At 35.7% G+C, this 6,305-nt stretch overlaps 1 pseudogene; it reads left to right on the top strand.

Moving 5' to 3' along the window:
- The first annotated feature begins 243 nt into the window (after positions 1-243).
- On the top strand, positions 244-5,128 carry LOC108808215 (L-type lectin-domain containing receptor kinase I.3-like; annotated as a pseudogene).
- Positions 5,129-6,305: the final 1,177 nt, after the last annotated feature.

Here is a 6,305-nt window from a genome sequence, read left to right as displayed (position 1 = left end):
AGTTATTATAGTTGTCATGGTTTATCTTTAATTATATTATCATATTCATGGTAAAATTTCTAATGCCTATTCGGAATATATTTGCGTTTCCCTGGCTACAGTTCCTTAGGAGGAAATGTTAGTTTGACTTTTTCCTGATTTTATGAGTAGACCTTGTTTTTGCAGCTCCACAGATTGTTTGTTCCCTGAGAGAAAACATCTATGCAAAAAAATAAAAACCACACTTTCTCTCTCCCAGTAGATATGGATTGTAGACTGCGTCTGGTTTTACTCTTCTTCTGCATTTATCTTACTTGCCTATCAAGTCAAGAATTTAGGTTTATCTACAAAGGTCTCGATCAAGCAGACCTTTTCACCGATGGTCTCGCCAAGATCCTTCCTGGTGGGCTTTTGCAGTTGACAAATACTACAGAGCGGCAAATGGGTCATGCTTTCTTCAAGCAGTCATTTGATTTTGCTCCATCTGAATCACTATTGTTCTCTACGCATTTTGTGTGCGCCCTGGTGCCTCATAAGTTGGGAGCTGATGTTGGCCATGGGATTGCCTTTGTTGTATCTCCTTCCATGAATCTCTCTCAGTACTTGGGCGTCTTCAGCATTCCAACAAATGGGACTTCATATCCTCATCTGCTTGCTATTGAAAATTTGAAACTGTTAGCCCGATTGAGTTTGATGTGCTGGAAAACCCACTACCTGTTAAATCTGCCCTCCCATCTTAATTTTCCAGTGCGTTGGGGAGCAATGTAAGCATAAATCTCCTGAGTAGAGAGCCTATCCATGTGTGGGTGGACTACAATGGGTCGTTGCTAAATGTTTCACTAGCTCCTATAAACATTAAAAAGCCAAGCCAGCATCTTATGTCAAGATCCATTAATATTTCAGAAATTTTTAAAGATAAGATTTTTGTGGGCTTCTCGGCATCAACAGGGCAACTGACCAGTAACCAGTATATACTAGGAATATTTCAGGCTCCTCTTCCTAGAGATAAACCAGAAAAACTATCTCAACTGCTTATTGGTTTGGCTTGTCGTATTGATGATCCTTGTACATAGTTCTTGGAGGACTTTATCTGTATAGGAGAAACAAGTATGCATAAGTGAGAGAATCGTGGGAAAAGGAATACGGTCCACATCGATTCTCCTACAAGTCTCTGTATAAAGCAACAAATGGGTTTGGGAGAGATGGTCTTACAGGGAGAGGTGGGTTTGGAGAAGTCTACAAAGGAACTCTGCCTCAAAGCAGGCATTTGGCTGTTAAACGACTGTCACATGATGCAGAACAAGGAATGAAACAGTTTGTGTCTGAAGTTGTGACTATGGGAAGTTTACAGCATCGGAACTTGGTTCCTCTTCTCAGGTATTGTAGAAGAAAAGGTGAGTTACTTCTGGTATCTGAGTACATGCCCTGCGGCAGTCTTGATCAGTACTTGTTTCATAACTGAAACCCATCTCTTTCATGGTTGCAAAGGATTTCTATTCTAACTACCTGCATACAGGAGCCAATCAGTTTTGCACCGGGATATAAAAACGTCATGTTAGATTCTGAGGGTAATGGAAGGTTAGGAGATTTTGGAATGGCTGGGTTTCATGACCCCAGAGCAGAGCCGGGCTTGAACACATGATTATGAAACATTTGATGGGGCCTAGTTGACATTTTTTTTTCCAAGAATTATTGGTTTCTATATTTATTTCTTATATATATATATATATATATTATATTTATATATATAGTTATATATGATGCAAATGTAAAATAAAAAGTCAAATATATTTTAAATATGCATAAATTTAATAGAAAATATTAGATTTTGGGTTACTATAATTTGTTTTGTCAGGTTACTATAATTTAAAATGACTAAAACTACAATAAAAAGTATATTATTTTTATGGTAACTGAAACTAATAAATTTTTATTTAAATAAAATTTTCGCTATAAGAAAATTATTGTCAATTTTAAATCAAATTTTTTTTTTGAATAAGACACCCGAGTTGGTTTTAAATCTCAGGACCGGCTCCGCCCTAGAGCCAACTTATCTTCAGCAGCTGCTGTGGGAACCATAGGTTACATGGCACCTGAGCTAATAACAATGGGAACTTCTACAAAAACTGATGTGTATGCCTTCGGTGCTTTCATTCTTGAAGTAACTTGTGGAAGACGACCTGTATAACCTTAGCTGTCGGGGGAAAAGCAATATCTAGTCAAGTGGGGTTTGTGAATGCTGGAGAAGGGATTCTTTACTCAAAGACCAGAGATCCAAGATTGGATGGAGAATTATTATCCGAGGAAGTGGAGATTGTAAAACCAAGAACAAGGATAATATGCGAAGCTTGAACAAACAATTTTTTTTCAACAATACTTTTATTAAGAATCGTTTAAACAAACCCTTGTCTAATCAGATTCCTATGACCACACATTTCGTGTATCATGAATGATCAATTCTTAACTACCCAAAACTTGAGAACCACAATCTTTTGCTACCTTTACAGTTCTCTCATTTTCATTATCTCACTCAAAATTCTTCGGGAAAATTGGAAATATGGAACAAATAATCTACTACATTGTCCCTATACCATATACTGAACATAAAGTTGTCCCAATGCCATAATTTTTTGTATAAACCTCATTAACCCCCTATTATAAACATAATTATATATTTTTAATATTTTTCGTAATTGATTAATAAAATCATTAATTAATTGATTTTAAAAAAAAAACAGATAAGAGAAGGGGTTTGACGGGATCGACTCCATTTTTCCCCAAATTGAGTTCCTTAGAACCCTAAAAAATCTCTCTCCTTCGTTCTACTCTAGAGAGCAAATCGGAGACAAATTAGGAGCTATACATCTCGACGCTGCTTCTCTTCGCCGGCTCCGGTGTTCGTTCTCCCCTCTTCGACTCCGCCATGGTTTTCTTCATAAACGAACGCTCTCCTACACCAAACCCACTTCGCGGTCTTGCTCTCAGGTAACTCGTCGGAACTCTCTAGCTTCTTCCTCGTGAATTTCATTTCTCACTCATGTCTTATTATAAGCGATTTTTGGGTTTGGTCTAGGACTTGGGATTCGTTGCATGTCTTTCTCTCTTTCACTTCAGTGTTCTTAATCACGATTTGAGTGTAATAGGTTTCGTTATTTTGTTTGTATGAATGATTTAGCTATCTAGGATATGAAAGTAGCTTACTTTGAGTGGTTTTTGTGGTCAACGAGTTGGTCTCATGACTTATATACAGTTTATGTTGTGTCTTTTTGTGACATTGATGTAAATGGAATAGTTTTTGCTTCGGTTTAACATCTGAAAAGCTTGTAAACTATTTAGTTTCTGTTTCATGTTTGGTGTAAGGCTTATAAAGAAAATCGATCACTTTTCCCCCTATCATCTTCTTTTCCACGTATGGCGAGATGATCATCTTCTTCCGAGCCGTTCGCGTTACAATCAGATGAACTACCACTCTCATCTCTAGCTGAAACCGATGAAGCTTCACCGACCTCTCTGAATGGCGAGTTAGATTCCTCCTTATCAACGCCAATGCTGTCGTTGTTCCCATGCATAAGCGAAGTAGACACACACAACCTTGTCGAAGGTTTTCCACGTACGTATGTAAGAAATTTTTTGACTTGTCTATCATTCTCAATGATAAATGGGGGACAGTCGATGGTGCCGATTAACTCCATAGGTAGGTAGCTTAACTCAAACTCGACATCATTTTCGTCTATTCCAAAATCCTTGAAAACCATAACCTTTAGATCTTCAAAGGAACTTGTTAATTCCAAAACCAGTACTCTGCCTCATTTTTTCATATCAACATCAAATCCCCACCCTTTTTGGGGATCAAACTTCCACATCCCACAAGAAGCATAAATATGCATCTTCTTCAACAAGAAATTCAAATTTTTTTGATGGTTTCTAAAGAAAAAAAAGAGATCGATGAGGATGAAGAAGAGAACACGTTTTTTAAAAAAAACTAACTTAGGAAACACGAAAAATAAGGAAAATATTTATTTAAAATATATTCTCAACAGATTTTAGAGAGATTTTCGGAAAATATACATTTCGCACTTGGTAGAATATACCTTCTACTGCGGTAGAAAGTAGATAAAACAGTAGTTTGCATAACCCGCCCACGGTAGAGTAGAGTACTTTGGTAGAAAATGCCAAACATACATTAGTAGATATATTAGAAAACGTAGTTAATGAAATCAACTGAAATCCAGAAATAAGGGAAATGAAAGCTGAATAAATATACCATGGTAGAAATGTATTTACTGGCAGCTGAATGTTTCTACGATGGTAGAGAAGTGTACAATGGTAGATATAATTGTTCTACCAGATATAGATAACTAAGTTATTTAGTGAATATACTATCTACGACCCGTAGTTGGTAGATTAAGTTTTCTTCTGTCCGTAGATCAAAGTATGATATTTTGATATAATAATATTTAGTCTATAAAATTATTTTTCATATGATAGTTACTTGTTTATATACAGTTTGATTATTTTTCCATATTTTTCTGACTGTTAAAATAATTGATATAATTTTTTAAAGTTATCCAGGGGTATCTAAGTCCAAAACAGACCAAAAAGTGATTTATGCCAAATGGACAATGTACTTGTTTTTATGTTCTTTTTTGGCAATTTTTTCAAATTCTAATGCCTTGATATATTCTCTTAGAAAGTGCACCATCTTTCTTAGGTTGTCAACTTCCTTATATACCACGGCGTGTGAAGGTTCTTTGAAATTTTCTTTCCATATCTTTCTCTATTCCTCATAACTGTTTGGATCACGATCTAGTATCCTTCAAGTTACTAAACCGGTCATCTCGTCAATTGATATTCTGAACCGATACCATCTTGAACCGGCTTTAACATTACTCAAAATCTTGACTCTACCGAGATGGTTCTTGAACTCGGGTTGCTCTGCACAAATTCTGGTGCCATGGGACAGATGGTGCAATACCTAAACCAGAGCGTACCCTTGCCAAATTTCTCACCATATTCTCAAGGTATTGGAGCTTTTATGCCAGTGTCAATGCTAGCATCATTTAACGTTGGTTATTGTTGTGCGCAAATCAAGAAATTTTCAATGCCTACGTTTGTTTCTCATACAACCTTTGAAGGGCATGGAAGATGAGATCTAAGAAACTGTGTATTATCTGCATCTAAATCTCTTTAGCTACTCAAATGTTTTTTTTTTATCTTCAAGAATTAAATGTTGGTAGAGTTGAGTCTTTTATGCTATCTTCTGCATAGACTTAACTCCTTAAGTGAGAAATGTTCTGTTTCCCTTTATTCCTAAGTGGCCAAAAGATTTTACAACATTATCTTATTTGTAAATTTATAAGTAGTTTTGTAAATTTTCTTTTGTTGGTACTTAGAAGCCAATAATAAGGGAAGTTTGAATACATGAGTTTATAACTAACTCTCTAACAGATTCGTTCTTGTAATTCCAATAGAGTCAAACTAGTTAAAGGAACAAATTCAATGATACGTAAGGTGGAAACAAAGTGAGAATTATTGTCGTTAGAGAGAGCAAATTGTCTCTCTTACTCACAAGCATTAACTTTTCAATTGTTTCCCAAACGGTACAGAAAAAGGACCTTCAAGGTCTTTGGCCTAACTTATTCTCTTAGAGAGACTAAATCTTCAAGGTTCGTGAAGATCATTAAGCCGTATTCTACATTTTTAGCAAAGATGTCCATGATCATTGACGCTCTTTGGGGTCAAATTATTCCAAGAATACACAAAGTTTTATGTAAAGAGAATGAAAATATATGACAAATGAAAATCTGTTTCTTCTTTTCTTATCGCTACGATATGCACAAGAGAATGAGCACTGATTGATGATATCGCCCAATCTTGGATCCATTGATCAATACACCTCAATGAGAATAATGACATATCAAGAATTGAGAGCGTTACAGGCAACACTAACGCTCACACCACTAAACCGTTTCACGCACCATCTATTTTTGTCTATGCAAGTCTTTGTCGATCCTCACTCGTATCAGAAGGCATGTTTACCGTTTTTTCTTGTTGAACTTTTACTTATGATTTATTTCTTTCACCTATCTCAGACTGTACAACGCTGTGGACGGTGTTAGTTTAATTCTGTGGGAGGTAGTTACTGATATTGTGTTTCCTTTTGATTTAGTTTTTGTGTTTATATAAATTGTTATAGAGTTAAGAAAATGATGATGAATTTTTCAATTCTAGTTATTATTTAACCACTCTCTAGCACTGTTCTTTGAGTTTATTAATTGCAGGATTTAACTGAATGGAAACATCAAAGCTGATCACCTATCAATAAC

The sequence above is a fragment of the Raphanus sativus genome, chromosome 6 (assembly GCF_000801105.2).
Source record: "Raphanus sativus cultivar WK10039 chromosome 6, ASM80110v3, whole genome shotgun sequence".
NCBI lineage: Eukaryota > Viridiplantae > Streptophyta > Magnoliopsida > Brassicales > Brassicaceae > Raphanus > Raphanus sativus.
Note: the sequence above shows the minus strand (reverse complement) of the source record. Positions and strands in the feature narration are given on the sequence as shown.